Raw genomic sequence first — 10,890 nt, 5'->3', positions numbered from 1 at the left:
GTGCAGGAGGGACGGTTTTGGACTGGGCAGTGCTGCTGCTCTCAGACAGCAGATGCCAGACAGATGTGTTCCTTCCCCAAACGACGAGCATGAGGGAGAAGCTTCTTGGCATGCACAAAGGGAGAGACCTGACTCTCGAGAGTCTCATAGTGAATTTATAATGAGAAAATAATGACAAGAGATTACAGGGCTGTGCTTTCAAACTCAGCCATCAGTACTTCCTCTCCCAGTGCCTGTGTCCTGCCCCGTAAATGCGTTAGTGGTCCCTCTCCAAGACGATTAACGCCAGAGATGCTCCTAATTCAGTCAAAGACTATCGGGACATCTCATGTCCTGCTACAAATGATACTGTTAATTCTTTCGGTCATTTGTAGTTCTTGAAGTGAAAGAAATAACAGGCAATTCTATGCCTTATCCTGAGGACTTGACTCCAGCAGAGCTCCCACTGTCCTCAATGACCGGAGGCTTGCTGTGCATGCAAGACCTTCAGCATCTGGATCAGTACGCTTCGGAGCGTGCCGGACCGGTCCAGCGTGCCAGCTGATCACAAAAGCTGGATCAGAGGTATTTTCATCATGAAGGATCAGGAGACATCCTATTTTAATGCTTGTCATCCCAGCTATTTTTTAAATCTCAGCGTCTGGATAAGACACGTCTGAAAGATATGATTTTTCAAGCTGTGTGAAACACCTCCTTACGATTCCTTAAGTCAGTGACGCACACCCTCCAGGCACCTTTGAAAACGTTGGGGAGGAATTTGCCTCTATTGAAGTCAGCGAGAGTTTTACAGCAGAGTTCAATAGTGCTGCATCTTGCAGCTTTCTCCTGACTTCAGTCGTTCCGAGCACTCCGGTTGGCTGGTTTATTTAAAAGGTGTGGGAGGAAAAAGACTGCCTGAAAATAATTTTTCTACCACCAAGATGATTATTGACTTATTTTCCATTTTAGACCATGCAGAAGTGTCACAACTCAGGAAAAGGTGCGGGTTCATATGCTATCATTCTTTGTATTTATAATATACACAACAAATTGGGTTTGTAATGTGACCTTTCTCTATTATTCTAGTTATCCTATCTCATTAAGGAAAATGGATTAATAGAATAAAAGACCCTTTTTATAGAAAGGTGCCTTGTAATTTTCTACCTTAGCAGCTCCAAGCACCGCAGCTTGTAAGGGCAGCACTGCTGTGCCTGGGTTCTATCCACTGCCGAACAAAGAACGCTAAACACGGTTTATATTTGCATCTGGCTTCACTGAACATTTCTATGAGACTCACATTAATACATTAAGAAATGGTTTATCATCATTAGACGTTTATCATTACTGTACCAAATGCACAACCTATAAAATGATTAAAGTAAGCAATATTGTGTCGGACGACAGCCAGCAGAGCCCTGAAATGCCGACAAGTAAGAGATCCGACGACAGATCACAAAACCATAAGTCTTTTTGACTCCGTCACACAAATTAATTGCTAAGTGTTCTGCTTTCATGCTTGTAGAGGAAATAATACGAGGGGGAAAAAAACCAACAGGTACAGGGTCAGTAATAGCAACCTCATAGAAATACTGTAACACTGCTGCCATTAATAATTAAATGTACAAGAAATCTCAATAAATATTAAGTTATTTGCTAAAGAAATCTATGCCAATGGCTTTTGTGTGTGCATGCAGACAAACTGGTTTCTATCAGAGAGATGGGGAATCTATTTTAGTCCATCTTGCTTTTTTCTCCTCTGAGCTATAGAATTATTAAGTGCAAATCTGCTTAAGTTGGGCTTTTTTACATGTATAAAGGGCCACACTTGATTTAGCAATACTATTTTTATGTGTAATGACAGAGACACATTTATTATACATTCTGCTAATCTGCAGCCTTGCATTTGGACAGGATTAGGAATTTATACAATCTGTAGACTTTAGGCCGCACATTGAGACTGGAGCACTTCAATACCTTTGGTTTTTTGCAAGCCAAGACCGAGTATTTGAAGCAATCATTTTGTGTTTCCTGCCCCCTGCACAAAGAGGCACGGTAATCCTTTGGGTGGTAATCGCATTATTTTCTGTGCAAGATTACGTTTTGTTTGTATATTTATAGTGTCACTTAAAACAAAATCCAGCAGATTTTCTTTTCAGGTATCTTTTAAGAGGAACAGAAGTGACTATTTTAAGAAAATGACATAGAAAGGGAGTTTTCTAAAAGGCACTTACTCCCCAGTATGTATTTGCTAAATATTTAAATGAAAGATGATCAGGAACCTACAAATAATTGTGTTAATGCTTTAGGTACTGTTAGTTTTCTACAGCTCACTGATAGATCTCCATATTGATCAGATTAAAGGACTCAGATTTGGTGAACGCAGAAACCGGTCATTTCTTTTTGTCCCTATACAGCACGACACATCCCTGCTTCTGATGCACAGCCTGGTTAAAAGCGATACTCCCTTCTACAGAAGGGAAATAATGGAAGTTGACAAAATGATTGCATTAAAATATTAATGCAGAAATTCACAACATCGGCAACATACAACAGTTTATTTTCAGGCTTAATAATGAGAAACTTGTTATTCATTTGCATGAGAATGGCAATTTAGCATAGCGATAGCGAGCTCCAACTGCATCCCTGCAGTTTATTGCCTTAGGTTTGCAAACTGCTTTAGCAGCCATCAGCCAAGAAATGTACATGTCATCTGCAAATCACAAATCACAGATCTTGACTCGAGTGATTGCACAGGGAGAAGTGCTGAAGGGTTCATAGTGGCCAGAACAAGACTTAAAAGTGATGTGAAATAGGGAGCAAAAAGGGCTGCAATTGCCTTGGAGCCTAAAATAGACTGAGCTTCAATGCCATGGAAAAAATCACCAGCTTCTCCATCATTTCTTTAAAGGTCAGAATTTTTGTAGGTGGATTGGGAGCGCAGTGGATTGCAGATGCGTTTAACAGCAGGGTATTTTCCGCTGCCATGACCAGTTAAGGAAGATTTTCAAAAACACATCTGCTGGTAAACAGTTTGGCCCTACTCTGGGTCATCTGCCTTATCTGTGCTCACTGCTGCATGAATTCTTACCTGGATAAAGTCCCAAACCTCACATCAGTCAAAGTTAGGCTTCAGCACAGTCCATTACATTTTTCAGAGAGGTACCTCCACGGCTTTCCGTCAGCTTTATGCTGTGGCTCTGCCTCTTCACAGATGCACGAAGCACACCAGCAGCCGAGAGACAAACCTGGCTCCTTCCCTCTTCCTGTCGATGTCGCACTCGTCAGAAGGCAGAGCACAACAGGAAAGGCGAAAGGAAGGGAAAAGACATGACTTAAGGAATAACAGTTTCAAGAATCTCTCCCTGCTGCAAAAGGAGGTCGGTTCCGATCCCACTCTGCAGCATTCCCGAGTATTACTGCCATGCAGAAACTGATTTAAGAGGAATTCAAACAAGAACTGAAGACAAACGGATCCAGAAGGCAGACGATCCATTTCCCTTTTCAATCCCTCTCACTGTGCAGGTGACCGCATGCCCCCACGTTAAGATTTCTTTTCCTCCACTCTGTTACACTAAAAACTGAAGTCCTGTTTGGAATGGGAGAGGTTAAAAAATAACCCTCCCTATTAAACAGGTGAATCAAAACACCATGAAATAGGCAGAGACCTTTGCATTGGGTTTATGCTGGGGAGTGCCGACGCTTCACACGTATTTGTACGATAGTTAAATATTTCTGAGTAATTTAACTGTTCTAAATGCTTATCAGTCCGTGGTGAGCGCACTGGATCCTCTTCTGGGATCAAGATATGAATTTATAAGAAGTGTGAAGTATTTAGATAGTTTCAAACAGATTTTAGAGCGCTTTGTAACATCTGGGGAATGATTTCTGCTTGGCTATTCTGCTGTTTACTTAAGACAGCAATGTAGGCAGCTCACCCAGCTGAGATGCTTCACGCCAGTGGTAGCTGAGCCTCAGAGCCTCACGAGTATTAGGAAAGGGGGTTATTTCCTTTGGTTATATTCCTTCCTTCCTCCCCATCCTGACCTCTGCCACCCAAATCACGTCATGCAGAAATGAGCAGCTTAATTTCTATGAGAGAAAAAGAGATCTCCACCAAAAGCAGAAGCCATAGGAAGAAGGGAAAGTCCTTTTGGCCATACTGTCCTGTGAGCCGAGACACCGGGAGAGCCTCAGAAAGAAAAGTTGGGCAGTGAAAAAAAGAACAGTGCTCTTCACGCAACGCTCTGCTTTGGTTTTGAACAGACACAGAGCCGGGGCAGCCCACACCTGAGCAATCACTACATCTGACTCACGTGGCTTGTGGTTATGTCTTCAAAAAAGCTCTTGCAGCGCATCCGAAAGATTTGTCTGCACATTTATTAGTTGAAGGTTATGATGTTCACACCTTGGGCTTGAATTTGCAGTTTAAAAAGAACAATGCTGTGGTTTTGTTCAGTTTTTATCTCACCTTGTGTTCACCTCCAATGGTGACTGCTATCATCTAATGACCATCACCAGGTGGTTTGTAACACTGGTCAAAACCAACGGGGGCCTCAGAGGACCGAGCGTGAGTTTTGACATAACTGGCAAGCACTGGAGAAAGAGCAGGGGAAAGGGAGAAGGGCAAGAAACTGGGTCCATCAGCACTGGTGCTTCAGCACCTACTGGGAGACTTTATCCCAGCAGACTGAAGCCATCACCTCGCTGGTACAGCCCAGCTGTGCAGCTCAGCCAGCGTTTTGGAGCTCCTCACCAGTTCTAAGTGTCCTGCATTTTTGAACAGATGCTGCTGCCACACTGAGGAAGAGCTGTGATTCTACATTACTCTATCCCCTCCTTTTGTTTTCACTTACCAAATCTACAGAGCTTTCCTTTCCCTTTTTTCCAACTCATCTGACTTCTAAGTCTTCTTAACGGAAAAATATACAATTGTGTTCCTTCTGGTTTTGCAGTGAAGCTGTTTGTGACCATTGCCAGCTGAGGAGCCAAGGATGACTTTCCCACCCAGCACTTACTAAGGCAAATCTCCTTCCCCTTACTTGGCTGTACTCACCGGCACATCTCCACTGAGCCTCACGAGTCCTGAGCGGAGCACACGGAATGGTCAGGGGGAACGGAGAAGGGCTGATGTTCTCCTTGCAGAGGCAGTTTTCCTCACACCCTTTCGTTGTGCTGCAGCACAGGAAGTGTTCTGCACCTGTACAGGGCAACAAGAGCAGAGAAAAGAGAGCTGGAAGAGATGACTGAAAAATGTCACAGATGTGGGGTAAGAAATCAGGGTAGGGATGGTCGCATCCCAACAACCAAACGGGCCTGAAGACCCCCCGAGACATAAGAAGGTGGGAACAGTCTGGTTCCAACCAACGGCCGGTGACTGACAACAGCCTGGTCACTGTGAAGGCTGCCTGAATTTTGTAGAGTTCACAGTACTCACATCTGTATTTTACAGCTCAGCCAAAGGGTTTTCTGAGGAGAGAATAACACAGTGAAATCAGTGCCCCTGCAATTCAGATTTGATGGCCCTCCTGAACCTTGGCTGTGCTTCTCCTTCCCTTCCTCCATCTCCTCGTAGCCCAGGCAGCCGACTGCCTCTCAACAGGCCTGCCTGTTAACAAGGGAAGGCAGTTCATTGCGTGATTTCTTGTTCCTGGTTTAAACCAGATGGTTCCAAAAGGATCCAGGTATCTGTAACGATATCAACTGGTGATGCCCTTGTGCTTGAAGAAGGATGGATGTGAGACGGCAACCTGTAAGGTCTGCAAAAAGTAGATGGATGAAGTATCCGAGTTTGCTGCTCTTTTCTTCTTTCCCTTCCAACAATTACCTAAGGCAGCTACTGAGACCTAACTACCAAGGATCCATGCAAATATCTGCTGTGCTTGTCTGATCAATGATTCAATAGGCAAAGAGGGGCCTTTTTTCCATGCTCATCTTTGATTTCTGCACAGAACTATGCTAAGCCTGTGTTTCTCAGATGAAAGCAAGTGATACAGTTTATGCTAAAATGACAAAACAATTTGAAAGCGAATATGTATAACGGAGAGGAGAACTTAAGCACATGGTTGACATTATTACGTTTATTTCTCAGTGAGACCTGTCTTTCCGTGACACTAATCAAAAAACTGGGTCACCTTATGACGGTAATTTCCTGGGAATCTTGAAAACCACGAGTCAATTTGATCCCTTTTTAGCTGAGCGCTCACTAAGCACAGCGAGGCTGGTGGAGCTCAGCGAGCTCATCAGACTTGTCATCGACTATACGGGAAGAGTTTATATCCTTAATGGGATCAAAGGTTTTATCAGTGATCCTTCGTAAATGTAAACAGATGAAATATTCTCCTATCAGCATTGATTCCACACCTGACATCTCCTCTGTTGATCAGTTAATGGTTATTGTCCGCTATAAAATCAGAGACAAGGGAGGTTTATTACTTCCTTAACAACCAAGAATTGTGCGAGGAACATCCCCCACTCCCTCATGATTGAATCTATCCTGCAACAACTGAATATTAATAACATCATTTGCCATTGCCAAGGACAGATTTAAAATAACACCGGTCTGGACATAATGAGGAACTTTCCCAAACGTTGCACGGTGTTTTGAACTGCAGATTTCCCATTAAAGTCTCACAGAAGTCAGTCAGCTAAAATCCCAGTCATCCTCTAGAAATTTAGATCTAGAAAGGTCTCCAGACAAGGATTTGTGAAATTAAGGCATGGGCAGAGAGTGCCACGCACTTTGCCTTTATTGTCCATCACAACGTTATGCTCTTCTTCAGTGTCCTTTAGTGTTAACGCTGAACACCCCTCTGAAGATCTATGCAATCATCAATATTTCAAGGAATATGACACATGCTGCAGCTATTGGTAAATTAAGGCTCCCTCAGCTTAATTCACGGGTGAGTGAGGGGAGTCTCTACTCCACTCTTGTGAGACCCTACATAGAGTCCTGTGTTCACTTCTGGAATGTCCAACATAAGAAGGACATAGAACTGTTGAAACGGGTCCAGAGAAGGCCATGAAGATGATGCAAGGGCTGGAGCACCTCTGCTATGAGGACAGGCTGAGAGGGTTGGGGTTGTTCAGCCTGGAGAAGAGAAGGCTGCGGGGAGACCTCAGAGCAGCTTCCAGGAATGAAAGGGGCTCCAGGAAAGCTGGGGAGGGGCTCCGGATCAGGGAGGACAGGGAGAGGAGGAGAGGGAATGACTGTAAATTGGAAAGAGAAAGATTTAGACTAGACATTAGGAAGAAATTCTTCACGCTGAGGGTGGGGAGGCCCTGGCCCAGGGTGCCCAGAGCAGCGGTGGCTGCCCCATCCCTGGAGGGGTTCCAGGCCAGGCTGGATGGGGCTTGGAGCCCCTGAGCCAGTGGGAGGGGTCCCTGCCCATGGCAGGGGGTGGCACTGGATGGGCTTTGAGGTCCCTTCCAACCCAAACCATTCCACGGTTCTATGATATTCCTTGGCTGTGGCATATTACCTGACTTGGCACAAGGAGGAACTTGTGATGGAAGCGACTAGCCCACAGCATTACAAAATGACAGTGATGCAGAAAAACAATCCTATTTCACTGAATTATTTTTACTGGGGGGGATAAATCCTAAAAAAAAAAATAAAAAATAAAAAAAAAAAATCCTACAAATAAATCATACTATTATAGGTTGTAGTTCAACTATAATAAAAATAAAAAAAAAACCATTTCAAACCCTATGAAAACAAAGGAGAAATACCTTGTTTAAGTCAGAATTTTCATTCAACCTCGTGAAGGGTTTTTTAGAAAATTCTGATTCATCAACTGAAGAAAGGAATCGCTGTGAACTGCATAAATTACGTGCTGCAAGAGTGACCAAACCTGGAAATATGGCAAACAATATCCATTTGAAAAGAAGAAAGGCCATTTTAACCTAGATAGGATCAGACTGGTTTCTCCAGGCAGAGCATAAGTAACTCAGTCAGGTTCATGCGAGTCAGTCATAGCCACAAAGGTAGAAATGAGCCTCTGGGCTTCGTGTGCAAGAGCTGATCCCTTGTCCCTAACTCAGCATCAGCCCTGACAGTTGGATCACCGCAAGTGTGGCTGCACAGCACAGCTCAGGCCGTACAGAGATACCAAAAGAGCACTGACCCGGGACTGGGACGGCGCTGGGAGCCTCTCAGCAGATCGGGGGCAGCTTTACTGGGCCGGGCAGAGCCGCAGCCAGGCAGAGCCGCTGCACCTGCAGGAAGAGTCATTTCCAGCCGGGTGGGGGGTCTCTGCACCGAAGGACTTTCACTGCCCAGCCCCTGCGCAGCTTTTCCTTCAGAAAGCACCAGTAATCCTTCGTGTTGTGTCCCACAATTTCCGAGTCCTGCAAAAGAACATCACATACTCAGCGTGTTTCAATTCTGCATTCTGCTGTCTTCTTTCCTAAACTAATTCCCATCAAAATCTTCATCCGTGCTAGTCTGAAAGTACCCAAACCTGCCCGACCTTCGACGCTAAAGAACCCTCCCTGGAAACCGCTGCTGTGGTGGGAAGGAGTCAGTGAGTCAACCGAATGAGAAATACAGCTGTGTTGTCATCACTGAGCCAACGTGCGGGAGTGAAAAACAAACCATAAATCAATGTGAGACTGAGGTCAACACATTATTACAAATCAGATTACTGTTAACGTTTAATCTGAATTCAGAGGAAGTTAACACTCATCTCACAGAGTCAGCGTAAAGAGAGTGGCTCTCCCCCAAATCTCCAGTTGAGATCCTCTGCCGATGGCCTGACTGTGCAAACGCTGCACGTGCTGACGACTAATGCAGAGAACACTTCCACACAGGGAGTGTTTCCGCATTTGGTGAATACCCACGGACTCTTCAGGAGCAGAGCAGGCTGCCTTCTTCCCTGGGCACCCCGCATCCTGATGGCTTTCTGCATTAAGATGAATAACCAAGGAAAAAGGCTTCATGCTTTGTCTCACACCATTTATCAACGTTTCTTCATTAACAAGTATCCTTCGCATCCAATGCCTCAGAACTAAAAGCAACAGCCCAAAAAGCCCAAATGAACAATGTTTTTCACTCTTCTGCCTTGCAGGATTGCAGTAAGGAGACCGCTTTGCAGTCTCAGACTGCACAACTCCAGCAAGTGACCCGCGCCAGTGACACCACTGCATCCTTCGGTACAAGATGGGAAATTCCAGTTACTGCTTCAGGCACATTTTCAGCAGCAAAACTTAATCCCAAGCTTCACTGTGGAATCTTTACGCTGAGAAGTTATGGATAGAAAAGTCTGTCCCACCTGCCACTATGTAGCCTAACTTCTGAAGCAGAATCATGGAATCATTGAGGTTGGAAAAGACCTCTAAGATCAGGTCCAGCCGTCAGCCTAACCCCACCGTGCCATGAAGTGCCTCGTCTACAGGCTTTCTGAACCCCTCCAGGAATGGAGGCTCCACCACTGCCCTGCTTACCACTCTCTCATTAAAGAAGCATCAGTTCCCCCAAGTGGTAAAATTGCACTGGGGAGTGGGGAGAAAAGCAGAGCAGCGCTGCATGCAAGTCGTTAGCTCACAGACACACCGGACTGATCCCAACACAGAGAAGAAACAACACAAAGACTGTCACAGGCTGGAGAAGTGCAGAAACTTCGTAACATCTAATAATGAGACTTGCAACCCTTGGCACTGCGAAGGGAGTGTGAGAGAAGTTGTCTACAAGGCTAAGAGTGCTGCAAATGAGAGAAGGTGCACCTTGTAGCAGGGTGATACCCAAACACCTGAGTTTTCTAATGTAAACCTCGTGTACTGGGGACTTTCTCTGTTCAATTCATTTAATTATAACGTCCTTGTCCCAAAAACATGCAGTCTTGAGGGGAAAAGCTCGGGAAAAGAACTTTTGCTATGGCAATTTTTTTCCTCTTTCAGTTGCCTTTCCTCAATTTGTCAATCTACAGTGATACAGGTGTACACCGGAAAAAAGTTGTGTCAAAGGCAAAAAGCTTGATGAATTGCCTCATTACATAGATTTGAAACCTGCTAGATGAGGGGAGAAGTAAGATTAACAGTGTCCTGATGAAAAGAAAGCCAGAGAGCACACACACAATGACTGAGAGGATGTATTAACATTGAGAAAATGGGGACGGGAATTTCATTAGAACACTGGAAAAAACATACCAAGAAATCAGTTCAAACTACTCCATCGATTCCTCATCAGCACTGACCTCAATGAATTCCTGCAACTCCACCTGACAGTTTCTTTTGTGAAGCACGGTCACCATCTCCCGACCCTCTCCTTAATGCACCTGCTTTGGAAGTAGATTAAAAAAAGACAACAATGGGCTTTCAAACAGGCAAAATAAACACCTGTAAGCGCCGCAGATGTGATTGCCTCCTGCCTTAGTGCAAGGGAGAAGGTGATTTACTAGGAAATCAAGAACTTCAGAAATGAACTCCCAGAGCAAACTTCTGCATCTGCAAACAAACCCCTTTATATTGGCGTAGCGCTCCCCCTCAGCTCAGATAAACAGGTGACTGCAAGCAAAGCTCTTACCCACAGCTTGCTGCCTTGAAAATCCAGATGCAAATCACTCAAGAAAATTTGCTTTCCATTTTTTTCTCTCATAGGATTTCCAATTCTTAGTTTGAGCTGGACAAAACATTGCCAGAGAGGGCTCCCACACACACTTCCTTTTCTCCTTTCCCCTTCTCAGCTCAGCTGAAATCACAAAGTGTGGATATTGGAAAAAAATACAAGTAAATATCATTAATATTTTTTTAACTTAAAAATTAAACCCAGCTTCTCCAACCAGCAACTAGGTTGGAGTTTGGGTTATGGTTTGACCATAAATCCAATATTACACAACTGGATCTGACCGTATTTCCCCAGAGTTCTGGAAAGCTTTCCAGTATTAAATAAGTGACTTCGGCAAGACTAAACAAAAC

General features: G+C 44.4%; 1 long non-coding RNA gene across 1 annotated transcript; it reads right to left on the bottom strand.

Moving 5' to 3' along the window:
- Positions 1 to 2,643: 2,643 nt before the first annotated feature.
- On the bottom strand, positions 2,644 to 10,247 carry LOC128852900 (uncharacterized). The gene is made up of 3 exons (XR_008451015.1): positions 10,170 to 10,247; positions 8,103 to 8,325; positions 2,644 to 5,176 (listed from the first exon to the last, which is right to left on the bottom strand). It is a non-coding gene; the product is annotated as an uncharacterized LOC128852900 (long non-coding RNA).
- Positions 10,248 to 10,890: the final 643 nt, after the last annotated feature.

The sequence above is a fragment of the Cuculus canorus genome, chromosome 8 (genome assembly GCF_017976375.1).
Source record: "Cuculus canorus isolate bCucCan1 chromosome 8, bCucCan1.pri, whole genome shotgun sequence".
NCBI classification, from domain to species: domain Eukaryota; kingdom Metazoa; phylum Chordata; class Aves; order Cuculiformes; family Cuculidae; genus Cuculus; species Cuculus canorus.
The sequence above is the reverse complement of the archived record's forward strand: the minus strand, read 5'-3'. Positions and strand labels throughout refer to the sequence as shown.